The sequence below is a fragment of the Fringilla coelebs genome (genome assembly GCF_963513975.1).
Source record: "Fringilla coelebs genome assembly, chromosome: 21".
Classification (NCBI taxonomy): domain Eukaryota; kingdom Metazoa; phylum Chordata; class Aves; order Passeriformes; family Fringillidae; genus Fringilla; species Fringilla coelebs.
Window position 1 is genome coordinate 3,827,771 of NC_140047.1, and position 27,593 is coordinate 3,855,363.

The following is a 27,593-nucleotide window of genomic DNA, read 5'->3' on the forward strand; positions in this document are numbered from 1 at the left end:
AAACAAGGCAGTGTTTATACCCCTGTTAGAGACAGAAATAAATGTGATTAACTCCAGGGGAGCTACATCAGTGTGCAGCCACTGCTGCTGTGCTCTGGCAGCCTTGGGAGCAAATTAAATCAGAACTCTTGCTGCTAACTTAGGCGGGGCTGAGGGTTTTAAGGCAGGCCAGGGATTTAGCTGTTAATATTAATGGAACATTTATAGAGAAATTTCTCTGGGCTGCTTTGTAAAGCAGCCCAGGGTGGCCTCGGGCCAGGCTGTTGGCTGCACACACCTGAGGTGACTTTTACTCGTGGTGGTTTTTAAGTCTCTGGCATCAGCTGCCCTGAGTTTAATATGGTTAGCCTGAATTTACAGCATTGTAAGTGGGCCTGAAATCAAGTTTGCTGTGCCTATTAGAGGGTGAAATTGATGTCTTTGCAAAGAGCCCAGGCAGCCAAAACTTCTGCAACGCTGAAATCTCAGCGTGGGGTTTGAGAACCCCCCTGCAGATTGGCAGGGGGACTCATGGTGGGGGTTGTGAAGCCTGGAAAACCCCAAGCAGAGGCCTGAGCCACCCCTCCGGGGCAAACTGATTTCATCAGCCTCAACACAGGCAGAGGAGGTCACAGCATCCTGAGCAGCCTGAGGTGGGAGGGTGTGCAGAAGCAGGCAGTGCGGGCTGAGAGCAGTGCAGGGGTCAGCCCTGGAAGGAGCAGGGGATGCTTACCCCTGTGCCCTGGGCAGCTGGTGATGCACAGTGCCCCTGGGGGCACCCCACCATCCCCCTGGAGCCAGGGAGCCTCCTGAGGCTCCATCCCCTGTCAGTCAGTGCTCACTGTTCCCTGGCAGGCAGGCCAGCTGAGATGTGCCAATTGTTGAGATGTTTCCTAAGCAGGAGCAGGTCAGGTGTCCCAGGGGCCACCAGCTCTGCTCCAGGCTCTGCTCTCCCGTGCTCCTCATTCCTCATTTTCCCACCTATTGCTCAGCCCAGGCATTTCCCTCCCATTTCAGGGACTGCCCCTTGAGCTGTTTGTTGCCTCCTGCAGGGATCAGAGCCACGTCCAGGGCCCAGACCTCTGAAACCTGGCACAGCAAGATCCCCCTTTTTAAACTATTTTAACTATTAGCTTTATTATGATTTATTATTACCCACTACTGATTAATTGTTAAATATTTTTATACAGTAAAATAGGGTAAAAATGAAAAGTATGAGAGAGATTAAACGTTGTCCTGATGGAATTTGCCAGAGCTGTTATTTTCCTGGAGAATGGTTTGGAATTCATTTCCTCTGAAAGGCTGTGAGATAGAGGGGGGTTTATGAATCAGCATTCATCCATAATTCTGGTGGCAAAAGCTCTGTCCCTAATCCATCCCAGCAGCTCTGTGGTGCCACATCCATTGGCACTGCAGCAGCAGCTCCTGGAGAGGATGGAAAATCTGTGTTACAAATTACTGTGGCAAAATCTGCTGCTGGGGAACTCAGTCTTGGGGCTGCAGAGGTTGGGATGAGCTGGGCTTTATCCCAGACTTCCCCTTGACTGGGAGCCAGCCCTTTTCAAAGCCCTCCCCCGTTTTAGGGCTTTGTATCCCCCCACAAGCCATTTAAGGCAATGATCCCCTCTTTTAAACTATTTCAAACCATTAGCTGTATTATGATTTATTATTAACTACTACTGATTTATTATTAACTACTACTGATTTATTGTTAGCTATTTTTAACCAGAATTCTCTGTGCAGCCCCTTCCCTAAAGCTGATTGTGCTGGGCTGGGAGATGCCAGTTCAAAGAAGGATCAGGGAGAGGTTGCTCCTTGGGAAGTTCAGATAATTTGTCCAGAAGGAGTAAAACCAGTGCAGCTCTGGACAATCCTGCAGGGATCAGAGCCACTGCCATGGCCCTGACCTCTGAAACCTGGCAGAGCAACCCAGGGGCTGCTGTTGGATCCAAACCCATCCCAAAGCCCCTTTTTGGGGCAGGGGGAGCTCTGGGGCAGGGCTGGTGCAGATGTGCTGGCAGCTGGCAGGGAGGGCTGTGAGGTGTGGAGGTTTCCCAGATGTGCAGCTGCTTTGGAGGATGCTGCTGGCTGGATCCCTGTGCAGATTCTTCCTCAGCTGCCAGCTGGCAGCACCTTTGTTTACTCTGGTAGGGAAAAGGGAAACAGATCCTCTGAGCAGCCCCTGTTGTGGAATAGCCAGGCTTTGGGAAAAAGCTGGAATTTGGTGACTCTCTTGTAGCCATTGGCCTGATATTTATATATATATTATATGAAATATACTGTGAGGAAAGGCTGGGAGAGCTGGGGGTGCTCACCTGGAGAGGAGAAGCTCCAGGGAGAGCTCAGAGCCCCTGGCAGGGCCTGAAGGGGCTCCAGGAGAGCTGGAGAGGGACTGGGGACAAGGCATGGAGGGACAGGACACAGGGAATGGCTCCCAGTGCCAGAGGGCAGGGATGGATGGGATATTGGGAATTGGGAATTGTTCCCTGGCAGGGTGGGCAGGCCCTGGCACAGGGTGCCCAGAGCAGCTGTGGCTGCCCCTGGATCCCTGGCAGTGCCCAAGGCCGGGCTGGACAGGGCTGGGAGCAGCCTGGGACAGTGGGAGGTGCCCATGGCGGGGCAGGGATGGGATGGGATGAGATTTAAGGTCTCTTGCAACCTAAACCTGTGACTCCATGATTTAACTCTATGATTTAACTTCCATTCCTTGGAACAGGACTCTAGGATTATATTTGTGTAGGATTACATATGATATTTTTAATGTAATATATAAAATATTATATATTTTATTCCCCATGCTTGGCACTACCTTTTGCATTTTATTTCCTCCCACCATCCTTTTCCCTGTGTACCCCTGGCCAGGGAATTTGCTCCATTTCAGCACCCAGAGGTGCCCATTCCCTCTCAGTGGGATACTGGGAGCCAAAGAAGCTTGGAGCATCAACAGAGCAGACTTTGCTGTAAGCACCATCCTTCTCTTCCCACAGTGAGTGCCAAGCTGTGTGTGGGATGAGTTCCCAGGCCCCTTTTAGTCCTGGGTAAGACATTTTTTCCTTACAAAGAGGTGACCTCATCTCAGTTGTTGTGTGACCTGGGCCAAGGCTGCTCACATTCCTGGTGACATCTGGGTCCTTCCTCCCCTGTCTGGCTGCCAGGAGCAAGGGCTGCAGGAGATAACTGTGACCAGGCCTGGATTAATTTCTATTTATATGCCACATCCAGCACTGGGCTAGTGTGGAAATTCAACTGTGTTGAATAAAACAAGAGACTTAAAAATAGCTCGGGTTACCGGATCTGAGCTCCCTGCTCTGGAACAGCTCATTCAAGGGCTTTACGTTTCCAGATAAGCACCTTACTGCTCAAACAGCTGCTTCCACTTGGCAGTCTGGGAAATGAGGGTTATTTACAGGGTGGAAAAGCAAACTGGGCTGGTTTTGTGCAGCTCGTGATCTGCAGTGGGAATTCCCAGTCTGACAATGGAGCCAGGGGAAAGGGCTGGAGGAAAACACGTGTTTGGAACAGTTTGGAAAGGTGATGGACATTGGTCAGCTGGATCTGAGTCAGCAGTGCCCTGGAGCCAGGAGGGACATCCCTGTCCTGGGGTCATCAGGGACAGCATCACTGCTCAGGCCTGGGAGGGATTGTCCTGCTCTGGGCTGGGGCAGCCTCAAGTGCTGGGGGAGTTTTGTATACCACAATAAAGATCTAAAGGTGTGAGAGAGCGTCCAAAGGAGGGGCACAGGGATGGGGAAGGGTCTGGAGGGGCCCGTGAGGAGCAGCCCAGGGCTCTGGGGTTGTTCAGCTGGAGCAGAGTGAGGGCAGAGCTCCCCGGGGCTGCAGCTCCTCCCGAGGGGCAGCTCCCATCTCTGCTCTGGGACAGGGACAGGAGCCAGGGCACGGCTGGGGCTGGGCCAGGGCAGCTCAGGCTGGAGCTCAGGGAAAGGTTCTTCCCCCAGAGGGTGCTGGCACTGCCCAGGCTGCCCAGGGAATGGGCACGGCCCCGAGGCTGCCAGAGCTCCAGGAGCCTTTGGACAGCGCTGCCAGGGATGCCCAGGGTGGGCTGGGTGGGGGTCTGGGCAGGGACAGGGGCTGGATTTGATGATCCCTGGGTCCCTCCAGCTCAGGATTTCCTGTGCTCAGCTCTCTACCAGCACCTGCCTGCCCTGCACCAACCACGAGGCACTCTGCACGCACCAAGCACAAAGCCATCCTTTGGAACTTCTTTTCCCTGGCTCTGAGGGGTGGTGACTGGAACAATGTGTGTCCCCGGGGATTGGTGACACTTCCCCGGGCGCTGGCAGTGACTCATGCACGTGCTGTAAAAGAGAGTTATTCATGAGCTGCAGTCACTGCTCAAACAGAGCAGCACACACCTGGTGATGGGTGAGGCACTGGGGCTCCAGTGCAGGCCGGCTTTATCTGTGTTCTAGCTCCTTATCAGTAGGAAATGGGCGATAAAGGCAGCCCGCAGGGATCTGTAACAGCCTTATCCCGAGTAGGGAGCAGCACTGACACCCCGTGTCACACGGGTCAGGGGATGCTGATAAAGCTGCTCAAAGCCCTTCCCTGGCTGAGCTCTGCTGGAGGAGCTGGGTGTGCAGAAAATCCTGGAATCATCTTAAAATCATAGAGTGCCCCATCCCTGGAAGTGTCCTAGGCCAGGTCTGAGCAACCTGGTGTAGTGGAAGGTGTCCCTGTCCCTGGCAGGGGGTGGGGTGAGATGCTTTTTAAGGTCAATTCCAACCCCCCAAAAAAGTAAAATACAAAAAGAGGATGTCTTTTTGTTAGGTACAACTGCTGGGATGGACTCCAGGCATGGAAAAGCTTTTGGCATGAAGGGTCTGCTACATCTCCTGGCCTTCAGGAGATGACCCTGATGGGTCCTCTGGTCCTGCTTAGGCTGATCACATTTCTATTTCCACCACCCTGAGCCCTTAGGACTAACAGGAGACAACACAGCAACCTTCTTCCCCAGTGCTGGTGACAACCCCAGGGAGCTGTGGTGTGGTGTTGTGAGCTCCCCAGGATGAGGTGAGAGATGAGAGTCTGACTCCATGGTCTTAGAAGGCTGATTTACTATTCTATTCTATTCTATTCTATTCTATTCTATTCTATTCTATTCTATTCTATTCTATTCTATTCTATTCTATTCTATTCTATTCTATTCTATTCTATCCTATCCTATCCTATCCTATCCTATCCTATCCTATCCTATCCTATCCTATCCTATCCTATCCTGCTATACTAAAACTATACAAAAGAAAGAGAAAGGATCAGAAGGCTTCACAAGAATGAATAATAAAAACCCATGAGCCCTCAGAGCCTCAACACAGCTGGACAGTGATTGGTCATTAATTAAAAACAATTCACATGGAACCAATCAAACATTCACCTGATGGTAAACAATGTCCAGGCCACATTCCAAAGCAGCAAACACAGGAGCAGCAATCAGAAAATTATTGTTTCTGTTCCTTTTGGAGGCTTTTCAGCTTCCCAAGAGAAAATCCTGGGCAAAGAGGATTTTTCAGAAAACATCATGGTGACACTGTGGGGACCATGAGCAGGGCTGATGAGTCCCCAGTGCCCTGTCAGCGAGCAGAGCTCCCTGCTGTGAGGGGACTCACCTCCTGTGAATCAGCCAAGTGACAAAACCATGTCACCTCCTCCCAGCTGTGGGCACAGCCAGGGTGCCAGACGTGGTTTGTGCTCACAGGGGAAGTTGGTGATGAAAGCAGGAGCTCGGGCCTGGCCCACAGGGAGCTGCAGGATTTTTGAGCATCTCTGCTTTCCAACAGCAGCATTCCAGTGATTTCTGGGTGTTTGAGTGGGTTCTGCTTGATATGGCAGCACCTGGGGATGGGGAAAAGCCCAGGATAGGAAGGGCAGATGTGAAGTTTCTCCAAACTTGCAACGGATGCAGAACAATAAAGATGAATGGGTGAACAAGTTTTCTTGGGTGGAATTATCAGGTTAAAAATCAGGATTCAGAACTCTACTTGAGTTCATGCTGGATGAGTGATCCTGCCCCTCAGCATGTTAGACAAGTCACATTCACACCTAGAGCTAATTATACCAACAGGAGAGTTATTTATGAATGTGATTAGCATAATTGATCTGCTGATGGATAGAGCTGCCACTGTCAGGTAGCAGAGCACACAGGTGTGGTTTATATGTAAGATCACAAATTGTTGGTGTATCCACCTTTCAGTGTCTCCTGTGCAAACATCCAGACACCTCTGGCTCGTGTCAAAGTAGTGGGGGTGCAGAGAGTCTGAGCCAACACTCACAGCCAAATAAAAAAGTCTATCAAGTCTCTTGGGGTGGTTCCAAATCTCAGCGAAATTAGAAAGATCTTGTGGGTGATGAGGCAAATTAGCAGGATCATCCAGATCAGTCCTTCTGCTTGCAAAACTGCCTGGCTGTGTGCAAAAGAGGGGACAGACACAAGGTTTCTGTGGCTCTGTGGGTTTCAGGGGACAGATGGCTGCAGGTCCCTCCCTGGGCTATGAGAGATGCTTGGAGGAAGTCAGGATTCAAGGCAGGTTTGATTTATTTGGTGCAGGCTGGTGGGATGTGATGGGGTATGGGTGCCAGAGGGGGATGACAGGGACCAGGGATGGAGCTGAAATACACACAGGGAAATAGGAATTTGCCCCTGGGGGAGGATGAATTCCCCACCCTGCCCAGGGGTAGGGCAGGAGCCTCCTCCAGACAGCCCTGTGCAGGCAGGGCAGGGTTGAGGGCAGGGGGAGAGGGGTCTGCAGAGCTCCTCAGGGAATGTGATCCCCCAGATATGCTGCTTTGGGAGACAGGATGTCTCTGCTGGGCTCAGCACTGAATTCAGACATTTCCTTTAAGAGCTAAAAGCTTGAGTGAGAGGAAAATTCTGAGCTGCAGGACTGCAGAGCTGGCTCAGGGCAGCATGAATTAATTATGGCTTTGTGCACAACTTTGCCAGGAGGTTACCATGGGGCACCTGTGGGAGCACAACCCTTTGGCTGCCTCTCCAAAAATGCTTTTCAGCCTCTCTGAAACCCTTCCAGCAGGAGAGTCAGTCATGGCACAGCAGTGACAGGAGGGAAAACAAGAACCCAAAGAGAAAGTCAGAGCCTGATGGTCTGGAAGGGATAATTAATTTAATGGAGCTATCGTGGCTGGTTGATTGGAAACCAGTGCCCACCTTCCTGGAAAAAAGGGGCCTGCTGGAAATTAAACAGTGGGGAGGGGAAGGGAGGTGTCAGGGCCAGCAGAGCACTGAGTGTCCCAGAGCAAGGACAGCTCTGAGGCTCCCAAGGAAAGGCACCTCAATGACAGGAGGCTCCTTTGTCAAGCAGGAGAAGCTCTGAGGATTGCAGTGGGGTGAGAGGAACATCCATCAAAACCCCAGATGTGCCCAACAGCTGGCTTCTCACTCAGACTGGGGCAGGGGAATTCCCCACGGTGTCCTGGTGGCTCCCAGGCAAGGTCCATGGAGTGGTTTGGGGTCAGTGCCAAGGATGGGTTGGGATGTCTGACAAAAGGCTCATTTCTGCTCTTCCACCCCATTCCCCATCCCCTGAGCCCTGGCCTTCCTTCTCCATGCCAGAGGGACTCACATGTCACAGAGGTGCAGAAGAGACAGATTTATTGGCAGCTATTGCAGGGCTCGTGGGTATCTCTCTGACCAGGTGGATTTTTGGCAAAGGATAAATGCCAAGAATTGTTAAGGACAGCCAAGAAAACAAAACATCTTTGCAAAAATCCCCCATATGAGCCAACACAGACCAGTTTGATTGTCCTGCAAATGAGAGCTGCTTGGAGGACATCAGGGTTCAAGGCAGGTTTGATTTGCTTGGTGCAGGCTGGTGGGATGTGATGGCACATTGGGTTTGGGAGGTTTGGGCTCAGTCCCAAACTCAGTCCCATGTCCTGCTGTCCCCTTTGGCAGGAGCAGCGGGTGATGAAGGCACAGACCCAGAGGTGCCTCCCGGTGCCTGGCAGGGAGAAGGAGAGCAGAGAAACCAGCAGGAGGGACAAAGTGAGTAATGGTGGCAGCTGAGTCAGCAGTCAGTCATTCCGGGCTGTGAGCAGCCCTTTCTCATGTGGTTGGAGCGAACATCACACCATCAGCACAGGCTGCTGGGAGGTGTTCCCGACCTCAGCACAACCATCAGGCCTGCTTTCTTGAATTCCCCTTTCACCCAATATTCTGTTTCCTGATCGAGCTTTGTCCCCTGTACCTGTTCTCTGTGAACTTTAACCGAGAGAGGCCAGCAGGAGCCAGGGGACTTTTAGGGGACCGCAGAGCTGCGGGTGACGCTTTGAGCCATGGCTGTTTGCTTCTGTTTCAGCCCAAAAAGTGTTTGTCAATGCGTGTCTGACTGGGTGGAAAGATGGGGTGGATTTTTTGGTTGTTGCTAAATATTTCCATGCATTTTCTGAGCTGATTTAAGAGGTGGCTGCTGAAGTCATTTGTGGTAACTGAGTAAGTGGAGTCAGGGTCAGAAACTCAAGGTCCCAACTCTGTTGTTTTGAATGCATAAATGAAGTGTCCTTGAGCTTAATTTTTTTCCCCCTCCCTGGCTCAGAACTGTTTAAAAAAAATGAGAAAAGGTTGGAAAAACTTCAGGATCTGCACATCAATCTAACCTTATCCACTCTTTTCTTTCCCAGTGATCTGCACATCCTGTCCCAAGGGAATGCTCAGCTCCACATTCTCCCTGTCACAGATACCATAAGATACTGGAGAATCTTTTTTAGTCATCTGAGGTGTGAAATATAATTACTGTTGCTAGACATTGCAAGGGTTTTAAACTACCAATCCTTATGAAATCTCTGCAGTGGGAGCTGAGCCTTATCTCCTGTCAGCCTGTGACAACACAGCCCACGGAGCCTTGTTCCCGTTTAGTGGAGGGAGTTCGCCTGTCACCTCAGTGCCTCAGTTCTCACCCTCCTGTCACACAGTGCAGAGCAGTAACCTCTCACTGAAATGCTCATTAGAGAGTGATAATCCATTCCTGTTCAGGCACATCCCTCCTGTTTGATCTGAGTTTACAGCAGCAGATCCACACCCAAACCAGACACCGGGGTAAGCTCAGGTTTGTGGTGCTGCCCTGCTCTGAGCTTGGCTGTGGCACCAGAATAACCATTAAACCTCTTGGCTGAAGCTCTGAGCTCCAGAGCCAGAATTTTGGTGGTTTCACCTTTTTTTTTAAATGTAGAAGGAAAGTAGATGCCTGCTCCAAGCCAGGTAAGATTTAGCTCACAGTTATTCACAGCAACAGGTTCTGCTGTGTTAGAAACTGCCCCCAGCTGATTCCTTTTGCTCATCCTCGACATTTCCATGGCCCTGGGAATGGCTCAGCAGGGAACCTCCAGGAATGCAGCCAGATCCATCTCTGACTGCCTGAGCCACCCCCTCAGCTGGCCCTGGGCAGATCAAGGCTGATCTGGAGCAGGTGGAAAAGGGAGACCCAAAGCTTCTCTCTTGGCTGAACCCATGCCTCACCTGGCAGGAGGTTTGTGTTCAGAGCAGGCTGGAGTGGTGCTGTGCAGGGACAGGTTTCTGTTTTGCAGTGCTCAGAGATGTCTCTGTGAGCATGGCAGTGGCTGTGGAGGAAGGTGGGGATGTCCAATGATGCTGGAGTGTGACATTTCCACAGGAGCAGCTTCTCCTGTGTGTGGCAGGAGCACGAGGGCTCTGAAAGGGCTGTTTTGAAGTGACTCTGCCAGGTTTTGTGTTTGAGTGTAGCCCTCTGGCACCCTGGATGTACAGACACATCCCTGAAGGGTGGGAGGCAGCATGGGGGAGGTGGGAAGTTCACAGGGTGCTCCAAAGGAAGAGCCACATCCTGGCTCAGGGCCACACACAAACAGTTCCTCAAAGGCACTTGGGACTTGCTGGTTTCTACACCCCAGAACTGGGCCCTGTTCCCTCCTCCCCTCGCAGCAGTGATGCAGCCACCTCTGAGCACAGCCCAGACTCTCTCAGGAGGAACCTCAGGTCACCCTGTGGCTTCTGCAATGTCCTCAGCCGCTGTGTGGGACAGCCAGCCCTGCCCTGTGCTGCTCGGTTCCTGTTCCCAGCAGAGCTCAGGACAGCCAGGGTTGATGTCACCTTCCCATCACTGTCTGTGGACTTGTGACTTCCTCGTGAGGGGACAAGGAGGGGCACTGACAAGTGACAGGGCACGGCTGGGGCTGGGCCAGGGCAGCTCAGGCTGGAGCTCAGGGAAAGGTTCTTCCCCCAGAGGGTGCTGGCACTGCCCAGGCTGCCCAGGGAATGGGCACGGCCCCGAGGCTGCCAGAGCTCCAGGAGCCTTTGGACAGCGCTGCCAGGGATGCCCAGGGTGGGGTTGGTGGGGGTCTGGGCAGGGACAGGGGCTGCCCTGGGGGATCCTTGGGGTCCTTCCAGCTCAGGACATTCAGTGACCTGCTACAGCAAAATGTCCCCATGCTGTGGGGCTTTGTCTGTCCCCTGAGCTCAGCTGGGGGGATGATGCTGGGATGGGCATTCAGGTGCAAAGACAGCCCTGTGTGGGAGCTGGGTGTGCTGGAATGGGGAAATACCTGGGGAGAGAGTGTCCAGCTTGGTGTCTTGGCTGTGTCCCATATTCCTGTCTCCTAGCACCCAGTGGGATGTCAGGAATGCCATGAAGAGCACTCACTCCATCCCACTGCAGCTGTGACCCTGCTGGGGTGGAAGCACAGGCCATTTGTCCATCAGGTTGGTCAACGCTCCTTCTCACCCTTGGTGAATTAGCAAATTGTCTTCTCCACTCTTCACGGGACTTCCAGAGAAATGCATCCTCTACAGGCAAACAAAACCAAAATCAGATGCCAGTTTTGTAAAGATGGGGAAGAGCAAGGCTGTAAGAGCTTCAAACCTCCTTAAGGTGCACCCAGCCCCTGCCTAAACACAAAGCCTGGATGCTACAGGAGTGGGATTGATCTGAGTCTTGCCCCAGCTCCCTCCAGCTGAAAGCTGCCTTACAGACACCTTGTTGGTGCTGAGCAGGAGAAGGGGAGGTGAAATTTGGGGAGCTGCTGGTGGTGAGGAGCCCAGGGGAGCAGCTGGGCTGCCTCACCCACCGCTGGTTTCCGTTTCCCTGCTCTGGCTGTGACTGGAAGTTGCAGTGCTGAAAAACAACATGGTAAAGGCCCATCCTCACCCCCATTAACTGTGCTCAGACGAATGTGGTTGCAGCAGAAATGAGCCTGGCACAAGGGCTTTATTTTATTTTTAGCCTGACTGGAAGGAGAAAGAATAGAAATTTTGTCATTGAGCAATTTCCGGCCCGGTTTTGCAAACTCCAGAAGATTCTGGTGCTCAGGTAAACACTCAGAGTGCTCAGAGCTTTGCAGCTCTTCATCACTTCCCATCGCCTCTGCCAACCTTCAGGCACAGCAAACAGAGATGGAAGGGGTTGGGATGGAGGTGGCTGGACTGAAAAGAAGCAGTTCCCTGCAGTGCCTGCATCCCTCGGCTGCCCCATCCCTGATGGAGCTGCAGGGCCAGCCTGGGGTTGGCACTCAGGGAGGGGCAGGCGTGAAATGCCAGCTGTAAAACCTGGTCTGGCACAGCAATTTGGAGCCCTCACAGTGAGCACGAGGCTGTGGCTTGACAGTAAAGCTGACACACTGAGAAATCATCTTCCCAGTTACGTCAGAGCCAGGAAACTCAGAGAGAGAAATGTCCTTTCCATTACAAGGTGCGCCCGCTGTTCGCTTGACTCAGAACTCTCCCCATCCCAGTGGCAATGCAGATATCCCAGAGGGAAGGTTTGGTTTGGGAGCAGAGCTGTCCCGAGGCTGTGGGTGTGAAATGTCCCTGGGAGGTGGTTTGGAGGAGCAAGGCTGCTGTGGGGCTGTGCAGTCTGGGACTGGGTGTTTGCTGCTTTTGCTGGGCTGCTCCAGGTGGTACCACTGATCCCTTAGGATTTGAGCTTTTATATTTTCCATACATTTGTAACCCTGCAGTTCCTTAGTGTGTAACTCCAAACTCCATATTCAGTGTGAGCTGCTGTTCTACCACTTTGGGCAGACACAACAATTCCTCTCCAGGCCTGGCACTCAAGGACACCTCACTGCCTCAGGGCCCAGAGATGGACAAAAGGGAGTTTTGGGGGGAGCAAATCTGGGGTCAATGACTTCATGAGCTGGAGCTGTAATTGGCAGATGAACTCCCAATAATGGCCCAAACTTATAAAAGTGTGAAACCCCTGACCCATCATCCATTTTGGGTGTATCCCCTGGGGGGCTTTGTCTGCCCTAAATGTACCTGAAGGGCCTTCAATAAATATCCCTGCTTTTTATTGCCTTCATTCTGTCTGCCCTCTGTTTTTAGGTAGTCCCAAAAGACATCACTACAGAGCAGGATGCAAGGAAAAAAGCCCATCCTAATAAATCTCAAAACTTAATTAGTTCTGTCTCATTGTTTCTGCTAGCTGGCTGCTCTGTCTCGCTAGTGTATAAGGAAATCATCTTTCACTTTTCTTCTGAAGGAAATAGAGCCCTCAAACAGCACTGGATAGCTCCCCCTTGGCTATGCCCAAGCTGCAAAACAGGAAGGTTGGGGGAAATTTGTTTAAAATGCACTTTTCCACAGAGAATAACACAAAGTGAATTTTTAGGGGTCGCACCAGCCTCCTCTCCTTGCCTAGAAACAGCATGGAATAATCCTGAACTGCACAAACTCCACCTGCCCTCTCCCAGAGGGAAACACCCATTTCCTGTGGTGGCATTCTGGGAGCTCCTGTGGGCTGGAAATGCTTTACAAATATTAGCACAAGGAACTGTTTCAGAGCATTTTTCTTATGTGCTTCAGTCATTTCTTCAGGGAGAAAAAGCCCTTCCTTATCCAGCCATCCACACCACACAAAGCACAAGCCCTAGACAGGTTTGCAGGTGAGTTATGAACCCCGCAGGGAAAGCTAAACCTGACTTCAGCCCTTTGCCCATCTGCCCTGTGTAAGAGCCTGAGATGAGAGATGTGGGACTCCCAAAATGCTTATTTTTGTATACAAAATGCTGTTTGTTGTATATTACAGCTCTTCAAAAGGCTGTTTATTGTACAGAAGATGTTACAGCAGTTTTGGGTCATGGGTAACAGAGCCACACCTAAAGCTTCCAGCTACAGGCAAGCCTGAAGCCCCTTTAGTTCTGGTTACATTGCATTATATATTTTTCTTTGCTGAGCATCTTAATACACAACAAGCAATCAGTATCATACACAGCACCTTTACTATTACCTCTAGCCTATCACAACTATTATCATTACCATATTACAGTCATTGCTATCCAGCCACATCACTTAGTATGGTACAGTTTAAGCCTAAAGTTGTTTTTCTGTTTTCTTGCAGTGGAAAATTCTTGGACTCTTTTTCTACTTGCCACATCAGCATGTTTGTTTGCCTGTATCTTCTCCTTTTCCTAAGACCTATTTCTACTTGGAAAAAACATATTTTTGTTTGTGGCCAATATATTCTTTGCTCTAGTCATAAAATCTCTTTTCAACTGACTTTACCTTTGCTTTCTTAGTTGTCCAACAAGACTGGCTCAGCAATTGTCACTTTACACATCCGTTGTTCTTCTATATCAAAGCTTGCTGCCATCTCTATTCCGCTCTCAGGTTCTACATTCAGAGATCTTTCTGCCAAGCACACATAGCTGTGAGACTTTCTTGTCAAACTTTCATCCTTCCCAACAGCCCTGGCTGGTTCTGGCAGGCAGTGAGTGCAGAACTCTCCCACCACTGGAAGTGCTCCACTGCTTGGGTCTCACATTGCTTTTGCACAGGTGCTTTTCTCTCAAAGGTGTTTTCAGCCTCAGAGAGTGGCAGAAGTTTAACTTCCTCAAACCCAGCAGTGAAATGGGGACAGGGATGCTACTGCAGTGATATTGATGCAGAGTTTCCCAGCCAGGGAATGATGTGCTCTGACTCCATGATTTCAGAATGCTGAACAATTGCTTTATTAAGCTATATTATATTACACTAATACTATACTATAACTATACTAAAGAAATACTAAAGAAAAACTCGTGACTGTCTGAGGACACAGCTTTGACCCAGCTGGCCAAGGAATCCAAACAACCTTCCCCAGTGTCCAATTAACAAATCACTTTGAGTAAACAGTCTCCATAACACATTCCACATGTGCCAAACAGGAGCAGCGAATAGAGATAAGAATTATTTTCTCTTCTTCTCTCTGTGCTTCTCCAGGAGAAGTTCTTGGAGAAGTTGTGCCTGCTGCTCTCTCTGAAGAGAGCACACAGTGTCCTCCCAGTGTCCCCTGGTGCTGTGCAGGCACAGGGAGCCCTTCAGGACTGGCTCTCTGTTCTGTAATCACACCTCTGCCATCTCACCTCCCTTTCTGCAGCTGGTTCCTCAGAGGTTTCTCCATTTCTCCCTCCAGGCTGCTGCTCCAGCAGAGCTGTTTTCCCCTGGGCTGTCCCAGCAGCTCCTCCTCCATCAGGATGGAGGCAGCAGGAAATCCAGCGGGGCTCAGCTGCGTTGGGAGCTCTGCACAGAGGATTTTGCTCTGTGCTGAGGAGGGAGCAGCTGCTGGGCACGAGCTCCCAAAGCCACTGCAGGGAACGGGCAGCAGCTCTGCTTTCCCTTCCCACCCACAGAAACGAGTGTGAGAGCCAATTCTCTCACTTTGAAGTGTCTGGCTTTGTCAGCTGGAACAAAACCCAGGCGTGAAGCAGATTTTCCTAGGGTGAGACTCACCTGAGTCAGCATTTCAGGTGTTCTGTGTCCACAGGCTGGACTTTGCACCCCAAATTCTGGCTTCCTTTTCCATGTTTACTGTTTAAAATGCACTGCAAGCCATGCTGGTTTGATTGTTTAAGCAGAAAAGGGTTTTGGGTTATTTTCCCTACCAGAGAATGGGATGGCTGAGCTGGATTTATTCTTTTTAATAAAATAAATATTGAGGTGGGTGTGTGAGGAGTGTGTGCCCACCTCTCTGGGAAGATCCTGTTAGAATTGGCAAAACTAAAGAGGTTCCATTTCATGTAAGTCATGGAAGTTTTAATCATCAAGAACAAGGATTTATTTTCCTGGCGTTACATGCCAATTAGCTGAGGTAATTTTCCTTTATGACTTTACCTATTTAATTTCCATTACAAATAAATCAAAAGCTAAATTGCCCAAAGGTCATTGAGGGAAACACTTTGCCATGGCTGGCTGGCATGGAGAGCTGGGGGTTTCCTTCCCTTGGCACATCCCTGCACGGGAACATGCCTGGCGTGTTTGCAGAGTGAAAATTCAGGAATATTTCACCTGAACAGCTCCCTCATGTCTGCACACATCTCCTCAGTCTGGATGGGATGGGTCCATGCATTTCCTGGCATTTGAGGAATGTAAGGAAATATCTCCAGGACTGCCTGTTTCATTCCCAGGCGTCCCCAGCAGTTTTTCCTGGAGGAAATCCAACCTGGCTCGAGGCCCATCTGTTCCCAGATGTGCTGGGATAAGGATCAGCCTTTGATGTCTCACAGGAGGCTGAGCAGATGCAGAGGTTGGAGGGCTCCTGTTGCTGCAGGAGGGGTTGGGAGCAGCCTGGAAGAACCATGGAGGGACTTTTGGGACTGGCACAGGGCTGAGCTGAATCCCTTCACCTCCCTCAAGCCTGGAGCAAGCAGCATCACAAAGCACTGTGGGGAATAAGAGCCCCGTGTGTTAATTTGTGTCCAGATTAATTAGTTTAGAGAGAGGATGGACCTGGAGAGCTTTGCTTTGGCAAGGAAAATCTCCTCAATGTCCCTGGGGGATGATCCCAAGGTTGTCCTGCCCATCCAAGGGGGTTTCTCTCAGGAGTTGGTGGTGCCCTCTCACAATGCCCCCCTTGGTACATCCCCCTGAACGTCATTTGTTTTAATTAGTCAGGTTCGTTAAGGAGCCCTTGCAGCCATCCTTACAGGTGTAAATATATGAGTCTGTGAACTCTGAGTGCTTCCAGACAGCTGGAAGCCCTGTTTCTATGGCTTGCTTGGGTTTCACTGATTCACAGAATTCACAGAATCACAGAATCCCTGGGTTGGAAGAGACCTCCAAGACCATCGAGTCCAACCCAGCCCCAACAGCTCAACTAACCCCTGGCACCCAGTGCCACATCCAGGCTTTGTTCAACACACCCAGGGATGGGGACTCCACCACCTCCCTGGGCAGCCATTCCAGAACTTTATCACTCTTTCTGTGAAAAACCTTTTCCTGATATCCACCCTGAATTTCCCTTGGCACAGCTGGAGGCTGTGTGCTCTGGTTGTGTCAGTGCTGCTGCAGACAGAGCCCAGCCCAGCTGAGCACAGGCACCTTTCAGGAGCTGTGAGAGTGATGAGGGCACCCCTGAGTCTCCTTTTCTCCAGGCTGGGCACCCCCAGCTCCCTCAGGGGTTCCTCTCAGGGTTTGTGTTCCCAGCCCCTCTCCAGCCTCGCTGCCCCCTCTGGATGTGCTCAGGTGTCCCAAAGTCCTTCCCAGCCTGAGGGGCCAGAGCTGGGCACAGCACTCCAGGTGTGCCCTCAGCAGTTGAGGTTTAACTAAATTTACCTCAATTAAGTGACACAAACTGATTAAATTCAAAGAGTGAGCACACCCTGGCTGTTGTGAGCACTTTGAGCTGACAACCCGTGCCCTTCGTCCAGGGGCTCTGCTCTCATCCCTCCCTCAGTGGGAGAACAGGAGCAGCCTCAGGATGTGTGTCCTTCCTTGTGTCTTCATCAATTCTGGAGAATTGTGGGGCTCTTTGCTGCTGCAGCCTTTTCCCTCGCTCTGGGGATGCAGAAAATGATGGAGAATTATGGAAACTGCAACATCCTGGCAAGGAGACTGGAAAGTTTTTGTATTTGGGGTTATTTCACTCTTACATTTTATTCAGAGCCCAAGACTGTAGTGATGACCCCTGGTTAATTAGAACTGGACAAGACATTTTTATCAACTGTCTATCCACTGAAATTTCAAATTGAGGACAACCAGGACAATCTGTCAAATTCTGCATTGATTTTCAACTTTTTGTTTTGAAGGCCAGAGTGCTGCATTTCAGCATTTTCCAGTATGGAATGTTTCAATGTTACATTTCAAAATGAGGCTCCGGTGTTAAATTTAGATACCTTTTGATTAAAAAATGAAAAAAAAAAAAAGCTTAATCTGCATGAGAAGATTTAATTTGACACAATGACCTTCCCCTGCCAATTTTTTACTCCATGTTCAGGAAGAAAAAAAAGTTTTTAATGGCTTTGACCTTAATATTATGATGGATGGGAAATAGAAATTTATTCAGTGAGTGACAAATGCAGTTTTTTCTCAGTGCCACCATCTAAGGCTGCAAAATAAAGGTGTAAATCCAGAGGTTTCTCCTGGATTTTTATAATTCTGGTTAAACCAGAGGGATAGGGAGAGGAGGGGACCCTGGCACAGTCCTGGCAGGGACAGGAGTGACCCCTGCTGCCATCAGGGATGGGTGGGAAGGGGCTGATTTTGGAGCAGGGGGAGTGGATCCAGTCTATGGTCAGAGACAGAGGGATAGATAAAGGGTCCAGGATTTATCTGATCCAGTCTGGAGGAGGAGGTGAAGGTGCTGGAGCCTGGATGCAGTGCCCAGCCTTGCAGGGCAGGGAGCAGAGCCATGGTCAGGTGCCCAAAGTGGCTTTGCCAGGGAGGAAAATAGGGAAGAGCAAATGGATCCTCCATTCCCTGGTCTGAGAAACCTCAGAGCCAGCCTGAGAGAATTCATCCTGCCCAAACACCAGTGCCAGCACACCCCAGGGTGTTTTCCAGTGCCCAGCTCACACCTCCCTGTTGGAGTTTAACCCTGTTATCCCCTGGTTCATCCCAGGGAGAGGTGATGAGCAAGGCCTGATGCCACAGGACAGGTTTTCACTCGGTCTTAATTGGCAAAACTCCCAGGAACAACAGCAAAAACCATCCAGGGAGGGAGCAGAGCAGGGGAATCACAAGAGGAGTGAGAGCTGAAGTCATCTCCTGTGCTGGATGCACAAATATAGGTATGAAAACCAGGACTGCACAGTTTGGCTGGGTTTGCTCTTTCCCCAAGGGCAGGAACATCTCTGAGCCTGGGTCTCAGCATGGTCCCTCACTGCTGCTGGGCTGGCACCTGGCCCTGTGGGGAAAGGCCCCTACTGACCCAAAGAGGGGCTGATTTTCAAGCCTTGGCAGCTGCTTTTGTTATCTCAGTCCCTTTTCAGGTGCCTGAGTCAGGGTGATCCCCAGAATCCCCAAAAAATTCTTCCCTTGAACATTGTTTTCCCCTCCCTTCCTCCCCTTTCTCTGCATTTCTCCTGCAGACCCATGGAGCTTCACTTCAGCCTCTCCACTTCCCTTCCTTCCCCACTCCTGACCCCACCTTCCCTTGCAGGAGTCTGCTGGCCCAATTTCTATCAACATTAATTCACAGTGCCTCAGGGCTCCTTTTTCTCAGGCCTGGAACTTTGCTTTTACCAACAAAATTTATCTTCATCAGAAATATTGACATCAGCAGCGTCATCCAGGCATCTCTGCTGATTGTTTTTCCCTTTTTGCTCAGTGGCAGGCTTAGGCAAAACTCACTTCACTGCTTTGAACAGCAACGCTGAGATCAATGCAGAGCTTTATCTTTGCTCTTTTTTATAACTGAAATATTATTGCAGCCAATTTATGAGCTGAGCTTCAGGAGCAGGAGGTGCAGCAGCCCCTGTTTTTCTCTGGCCACCTGAGTTGTTTCAGAGGTTTGTAAAGAGGTTTTTAAATCAGGGAAGAGATGAAATAAAGTATTGCACCAACTGTGAGGGATGTGCCCCACGCTGAGCTGGGAGTTGGCTGCAGCATCACAAATGTCTGGGAAGAGGGAGGGCGGGATGAAGGGCTCCAGGATTTATAGGATCCAGAGAGGGATAGATAAAGGATGCCAGGATTTATATAGTTCAGAGAAAAAAAGAGATATTAAAGGTTCCAGGATTTATAGGATCCAGAGAGGGATGGATAAAGGATGCCAGGATTTATATGGTCCAGAGAAAAAAAAGAGATATTAAAGGTTCCAGGTTTTATATGATCCAGAGAGGGAGTAAATAAAGGGCTTCAGGATTTATAGGATCCAGAGAGGGATAGATAAAGGATGCCAGGATTTATATGATTGATCCAGAGAGGGATAGATAAAGGATGCCAGGATTTATATGGTCCTGAGAAAAATAGATGTAAAAGGTTCCAGGATTTATAGGCTCCAGAGAGGGAGGGATATAAAAGGCCCCAGGATTTATAGGATCGATCCAGGGAGGAAGTAGATAAAGGGCTCCAGGATTTATAGGATCCAGAGGAACAGAGAGATAAGAGGCTCCAGGATTTATAGGATCCAGAGTGGGAGTGATATAAAAGGTTCCAGGATTTCCATGGTCCAGAGAAGGAGGGATAGAGGGTTCCAGGGTTTCTATGATCCAGAGTACTTCACTGTGGCTCTCCCTGCAGTTTTTGCCTGGAGGTCCCCCCAGGAAGGTCCCTGTGCTGTCACCTGCCCAAGGTGTGACAATAGAGAGAGCACTGAGCAGCACCTGTTGGAATCCTGGATGCTGAGAATTTTAAACTTTCTGTGCTGAAAAGCACAGACCCTCAAGAGAACACTGCATTTAACCTAAGGCTGTGGAGAAAGCTTCCAAATTTAATTAATAATATTAAGATTACAAGTGTGTAGTTAGTTAGAAGTGTGTAATATCACAGAGTAGAAAACTTAAAATTTGAGATTTTAGCATATAAAAATAAATGTGAAGCAAAATAGAAGTTTTAAGGCAGAAGCAAGTTGTTCTTCTTTACCTTCTTCCTTCTTCTTCATGGGTTTGGGTGATGTTTTGTAATTAGACAGAAAAGTCTGCATTGCAATCTTCAAAAAATCAGTTATTGGGTTGGAAGGGAAAATAATCTAGGTGTCAGCTCTTAATTGGATAGTTTAGTCTTGAAAGACCTTGTAACAAAAAATAGTGAACCATTTTGTGCCTTACCAATGAAAGCCTGACGACCTCATAGTTGTGAGACTACATTACTAATAAAAAATAATAAACACCTTTGTCCAAACATAAACCACTCTCTCAAATACCTTCCATTCAAACCACAAGAAACCATTAAGCACCCGTGCCATTAACATTCCCAACATTCCTCAGCCCAGCTGGAAAGCCACTGCCTGGAAATGCCTGACCTGGGATGGTTTTCCTGGCACATTCCTCTTCCTAGCAGCTCCTCCCAGGTCAGACCAACACTGCTGGAACCTCCAGCCTGTCCTACCAACTCAGGAAGTCATTTGACACGTGAAAAGATGACTTAATTTAGCTTTCCCCAGTCTGCAGAACATCCAGCTCCGTCAGCTTCCTGAGCCCTGGAGCTGATGTGGCTGATTGCACCTCCTGCCAAAGCTCTCCCTCTGCAGTCACTCCTTTGCTGTGGGTGACTGGGAGGGCACCACATTTTCCACCTGCATCACCTGTTGCACCAGTCCAGTAAAACTCAGCTCAATCCTGGCTGGCCTAACCCTCTCCCTGGCTGCAAACTCTTCCAGCTGTGCTGTTCTTCCTGTTGTTAGGGAAATTAATCCACAAACACCAGAGGTTTATGTCCAAAAAGGAGACAGAGGAGTCCTTTTTGACTTTATTCCAATAAAGGGAGAGGCCACGGGGCATTCCCCTGGGATCTGTCACATTTTTGGATGATGCAGCCTCCTTTTTATCCCAATTTCCCAGCCTCATTTCCGTTCTCTCTTTCCCCATGGCTGAGGTACTTAAGAGGTTCAGACTTCCAATACATACCAAAGATTTCCCTCTAATGTACAACCCTCCCTTTTAATTTTTAATTTGTACTGAATTTAGGGTTTTTTTCTTCCCCATTGTTTCTTTCATCTTTCAATGTCTAATTTCATTTATCAGCAAATCTAACGTTTATTTGTAAAAGCAAATATCTTTTCCCATTCATCAATCAGTGGAATCCTTTCCATTGTTTCTTTTCTCTTCCAGTGCTGGTTTTATCTCCCAGTGCTGATTTTATCTCCCAGTGCTAGTTTTATCTCCCAGCAGCCCCACAGCTTGTTTGGAAAGACAAATCCCCTATTCCTCTCCCTGCCCAGGAGCAGGACACTGACAGTAAGGGTGGCTGTGGCCCAGCCTCACCTCCTCCCCCTCTCTGGGACATTTCTGTGTTTGGCAGGTTCCCCTTTCTGTGCCAGCTGCCTGGGGGATGCATTTGGGAAAGGAGCAGTTCTCCTTCAGGGGTTTTGCAAGCCTGCTGCTCAGGGCTGTTCCTTCCTGCAGGCAGGGACAAGGTGCAGCTGCTGGGACAGCGCTGGCCACCAGCCTGGTTGGCACCAGCCCTGTCTGGGAGCCTTTCTTGACCCTGCAGCTCCCAGCCACCAACCCTTCCTGGCCCTGGGCTGCAGCTCTCAGGTTTCTGTGGTTGAGATGACCCTGAGGTGTTAGAAAGTCTCTTTTTTATTCCCAGCTCTGCAACCGAAGAAGAAGTTCTGCTTTCCAAGGTTGTTTATTTTCTCTTATCTATTCCATTCCTCCTCTGACCTGCTGAGGTCTGTCCAGCAGGTTGGGTTGTGGCACAGTCCCTGCCCTCAGGGTGGTGTTGGCTTTTTATACTAAGAACTACCTGTGCTTTATTTACAATAATTGTCCAATACCTATCACCTATGTTAGACAGTCTGTCTCTAATCTAAACCAATCCAAAAGGGTCACCATCACAGCAGAAGATGGAGGACAAGAAGGAGAAGGACAGGACACACCCAGATTCCCCCACCTTGCCTCTTGAACCCCCATTCTAAATCCCCAAAATTCTGCATTTTCACCCTGTAACAAATTCACTGTCATTCTATTCAAACCCTTGTGGCTTGTAACTCTTCACACAAAGTTGGTGATTGTTTCCATGGGCTAAAATCAAAGGCACAGGTGTTTTTGGCTCTGTGCCAAGGTCTCTGAGCCCCCTGCCAGGGTCTCGAGTCCTGCAGGGCAGCCAGAGGAATGTCCTGGGTTCTGACATGCAGGGACATTCTCTGGAAGGATCTACAAGTGGTGCTGCAGAGGGTTAAATGCAGTGAAACTCCCCAAGATGATGCTGACAGGTCAGGGGGAGCCATGGCAGAGCAGTGACTGTGGGGTCCAGCCCAAAGAGGACAGATTGAGGAGAAAAAGGGAACTAAGCATCTCTGCCACGTCCTGACGATGCCTGTGACGAGGCAGTGCCACTGTCACCTCTCACTTGTGTGCTGCCTGAGCAGGTCTATGAAATTCCTGCCCACAGCAATCTGTGGGCCCAGTCCAACAACAGGTATTGCACAAATCTGGTATTTGTTAAACACACTCAAATTTACTCATTTGGAGATGATTTCCTAGCATGGCTGTGGCTGCCTGGATTTGCATCACATCCCAGCTTCGGGACGCTTCTGAATCACTTGATCTGGCACTTCCAAGGCAAGGCAACGTCCCTCTGCTGGGGATGAATCACACCAAAGGCTGGGAACATCTCCAACCTCCTCCTTCTATCCCCATGAGGGGGAAAGTGAGAAGCACTTGCCCTGGCAGCTGTGTCAGACAGGAGCAACTCATCCCCTTGTTACTGCAGAGTGTGCTGCGAGGTGGATCCCTTGTTCTGAGGGAGAACTGAGGCTGTTCTGAGGCTGTGGCCAGTCCTGCATCATCCATGCTGTGGCATTCACATTCTCTGAAAAAAATAACTTCACCCAGGGTTCTTCTCCTGGGAAGCTGAGAAGCCTCAGAGAAAAGGAAAACAATTTTTCTCTCATTTGCTTCTCCTGTGCTGCGCTCATGTGGAATGTGTTTGGAGATTGTTCACCCACAGGTGATTGTTCCATTGCATTCTGCTGGGAGTTGTTTTCACTCTTTGGCCAACCAGGGCCAAGCTGTGTCAGGGCTCTGGAGAGAGTCAGGAGTTTTCATTATTATCTTTTTAGCATTGAGTAAATATCCTTTCTGCATTCTTTAGTTAGTATAGTTAAGTATTCTTTAATATAATATAGTATTATAAAGTAATAAATTATCTTTCTAAGAACATGGAGTCAGATTCATCATTCCTGCCTTTGTTGGGACATTTCCCAGCAAATACAATATTCATGCCTCTCTCCAGATGTCAGGGCACAAGCCCAGAGCGTGCACAGCTCCTGGCAAAGCCCACGCTCTGCCTTCCTCCTTCAGCCAGGACTAAAGGTTAAGGACCAGCTGGGCTGTTTTGTAATCTCATTACAGTAATGACCCCTCCACCAGATTTCTCTCTCCTGTTGTGCTGTGCTTCCTCCTTTCCTGAGGTCCTGCAAGAACAGCTCTGTTGTGTCTGGATGCTCTGTCTGGAACACACAAAATTAGCCCTTTATTACTCAGAGCCATTACAGCAGCTGGATGCTCATGAAAGCCTCCCCAGCCCAGCTCCAGGGGCAGCCCATGGCCAGCAGGATTCATGGCAGAGCAGCCAGGGACTGGGCACTGCCTGGCTCTGCATCACAGACTCCAGCTCTCCAAATTCCTCCTGCCAGGAGCACAGCTGGGTTTCCCAGCACTGTTTTTCCTGGGACACCTGAGAGGTCTCTGATCAGTGTGGAAAATGGATTTGTAGAGAATTCTCAAAGCCTGACAGAAGGCTCACACTGTGTGCATCTGTGTGCAAACCTTGAGATAAGAAATGCTGACTTAGAAATGCCATGGAATAGGACAGACATTGTTGGGAGAGAAATGGAACTAGAAACAAGTTCCAAAGGATGGCCTTGCAAATAAGACTGGAGAAATAAAAACATGAAAGATGCATTGTAGTGGGACCCACGAGGGGTAATTTTAGATGATTGGCTTTAAGGCATTTACAGCATGGTGTGGCTAAAGCTGATAGGCCAAGAGACACTTATAGAGTATTGTAATTAGGAAATCGTTGGCTTCTGATTGTAATGGTGTGAATTATAACATCTGTATTGTCTCACCCTTCACATGAGACTGAAAATGGAATAAAAGTGTGTAAAACACCTCTCAGTTACCCTATCTCTGGGCCAGAAAGGGCTTTGTCCCACACACCCCTATGTTCTTCTGCCACCTATGTTCTTCTGCTAACTCAGAAGGCCAGAGACCACCCAGTTATTTGGGGTGAAAGGGCAGGAAAATGTGACTTTTTTTGGAAATGCTGATTCCTTACATTTCCTGGAAGCTCCCTGATGGGTGTTTCCCTCAAGGATGACCTGATACTTCACAGTGGGCAGCTCAGGAGCCTTTGCTGGCTGCTCAGGGCATGTCTGAGGTTTGGGAATACACCCCTGGGAAAGGAGCAGCTCCTGGGCAGTGCAGGGAGCAGCAGGGTGGTGACCCCAGTGCTGAGGGAAGCTGGTGTCCCCCACCAGCAGAGGGAAAGGCTTGGGAGGATTCAGGGATGAGGTGGGGCTGAGCAGCTTGGGCTTGCTGAAGGGTCTGCAGTGTCCCTTGGGGACTCAGAGGCTGGGAGAGGTCCTTGATCTGCCCATTTCCCATGGATCATTCATGGACATCTGTGGTAATTTTGGACCTCTGTGAGCTGGGGCAGGAGGGGCTGGCTGTGGCTGAGGGGGTCTCCCCCAGCCAACTCTTCCATCTGCACAGAAATCTGGGTGGAAAGGGTGATTCCAGGGTGCTGTGGCTCTGGCCCAGCACCACCCTGTCAGTGATCACTGTGCTGTGGAACACCAATTTTGTGTCCTCTCAGTGCCTTCCTATCTCTGCATCACCTTCAGCAAGGGGCCCTGACTCAGAGGGTGTCCCCCTGAAAAGCACAATTTCTTCATCACAGGAGGAACAAAGCACGTCATCATTCTGCCTTACATCATGTGAAAATAATTCAAATAGCACACCAGACAGCCACCTCATTTCAAATGTATCATTTTCCTTCCAATCTTCCCCTGCTTTTACTGTTTGAGAAGCTCCAAATATTTGTCTCTGCATATCCTCTTCATCACTCAGTGCTTTGGGCAGGCTTATCTGCTTCCCACCCTGCTTTCTTAAACAAGTCTGTTTTCTTCCTTGTGGGCAAGAAACTCAGATTTTCCATAAGCTTTCCCCTGCAGACTCGACCCTGGGGATGTAAATCCCAGCTTGGTCTGTGAGGAACATGGAAATCACAGCACAGGATGTGGATGTCCCTGTGGCAAGGTGAAGGACAAAGCAGCTTTTGGGTGACAATATCAGCATCTTTGGTGCTGAGGCAGCTTCTCTGGGCACCCTTTGAGTGTCTCTCTCCTCCCTGGACCCATCTCCCCTGCATTCTGTGGGTTCTGGGAAGGGGAATCTGATTCAACCCAAAGTCAAATATTCCTCCTCCCTTCCTCCATTTCTCTGCTGGGGAAGAGCCCCTGAGCTCCCTCTGCCATGGGGATTCCCAGCACTGCTGATCTCATGCCCAAATTCCTCCCAGAAGGAGCTGTTTACCAAAGGCACCTGCAGGAAGGTTTGCATTGGCATCTGTTGTCATTTGTGAGGCATTTAGAGAACAAAATCTGAGTGGAGCTTGGCTTCCTTTTCACTCCAGGACTGAAACAGGAACATCTGTCAATGCCAAAGGAACAGATACGAGACATATGTTTGGTTATTCAGTGCTGCTTTTCATTTAATTATGGAAAAGTCCCCTGAGGAGGGTGAGAAATGTGATTTTTCACTCTTATGCTAAAGCAGAACTGAGCTCAAGCCTTTATCCAGCACAGGGGGGAGCATTCCCAGGGATTGGAGTCCATGAGCCAGGGGCTCTGTGCCTGCTCCATCCTGGGCTGGCTGTGGGACCCTCCTGGAGTGAATTTCACCTGCTGCAAACAGAATCTTCCTTGTTAAAGAAAACCACTGCTTACATGCAGATATGAACAGGAAAAGCAAATTGATTTGAGATTCTCCAGCAGGATGGAGTCAACAGCTGCAGGATTTATGGAATCACAGGATCATGGAATGGTTTGGGTTGGAGCAGCCTGGGACAGTGGGAGGGATGAGATTTAATGTCCCTTCCAAGCTAAACCTGTGACTCTATGATTTAGCTCCACGACACTTCTTGGAACAGGACTCTAGGATTATATTTGTATAGGATTACATATTTTTAATGTAATATATAAAATATTATCTATTTCTTCCTCATCCCATCCCACCCCTGCCATGGCAGGGACACCTCCCACTGTCCCAGGCTGCTCCCAGCCCTGCCAGCCTGGCCTTGGGCACTGCCAAGGATCCAGGGGCAGCTTGAGCTGTGCCAGGGCCTGCTCACCCTCCCAGGGAACAATTCCCAATTCCCAACATCCCACCTAAACCTTCTCTGGTTCAGTTTGAACCCATTCCCCCTTGTCTTATCACTGCAGTTCCTGATGAGTAACAAACATTGAACAAAGAAAACAACATTAAATCAACATTTAATCCGTGGGATTTTCAAAGCTGAATAACATTTTAGGAGAGGATGGAATGATTTCAGTTCCTGCATCTGCCATTGGAAATCCTTCCCAGTTTAAAAGCCCAGTGAAGGTTTTTGGTGATGTGGGGAAATTAAGGATGTGTATTTTAGTTGCTCATTTGTTGAAGTCCAGCATCATTGTAGGATATTTTAAATCTGTGCAATTGAGCTGAACAGCTTTATGAAAATAAAATGTGTCTTTGGAACTGAATTTAAAACAGAATATGTCCCACAGAGTATCAGATGGGAAACCACTGGCAGAAAGGCTCTGCTGCCACAAATGACATTGGGTTTTTGGTTATTACATGGGTGAAAAAAAGCTTGTTTTTGGTGATGTAGTTAAGGAAACCACAAAACCTCTCAGTTTGGGGTAGGAAAGCTGCATTTAGTGATGTTGTGAGACATCCTTCCCGCAGTACTGCAGGGCTCTGCTGGAATCCCTGAGCTGAGCTGCTGGCAGGACCTTGTGCAGTCAGGAACGGATGGAAATCCTGATCAGCTCCCATCAGTGCTGCTGAAATTGCTTTCAGAGCCTGATACTCTTCAAGAGAAGTCTTCACTTCCAAATGAACTTCCTTTGGGGTGTTCTAGGGAAGGACACGAGGAATTTTCCACACTCCTTGGAAACATATTCAAGTTCATCAAGAGTTTCTTTAGCCCATCTCCCTCTCTAAGTTTCAGTACAGAACTTCAAGTCCCTGCAGGTATAATAAAGACTAAATCCTTTGCTTCAGAGCTGATAGAGGTTTCATTATCCACAGCTTTATATAATTTCAGTTGGAAGTGATTCAAGCTGTTGCCTCATGAATAATTGCAGCAATGCCAGAGCCAGGCCAAGGCAAGGGAAAATTCTCATTTTATTCACTTAATGCTGGGGATGAGCAGACACAAACTTACTTGGAGAAATTCTTGCTTGTACAAGGCAGCTTTAAAATGTCCCACCACTCTGGGAAATTAAAAGTGCCACCAGAAAGAATTATTATCATGGTAGATCCTGATTTAGGGTATGGATGGGAGCAGAACTTTGGGTGTCTGAGCTGAACCCCTGTTTGTGTCTTGGTACCTGTGATTCTGTGTCATGGGTGAATCATTGGTGGAGTTTCACTGAGAACAGCACTCAAATTTCTTTCTCACCATTAATTTTTGGTCACAGCTGCTCTGGCTCTGATTGCAGCTGTGCAGTTTTTGTCACCTGACCCTGAAGGAAAAGCCCCAG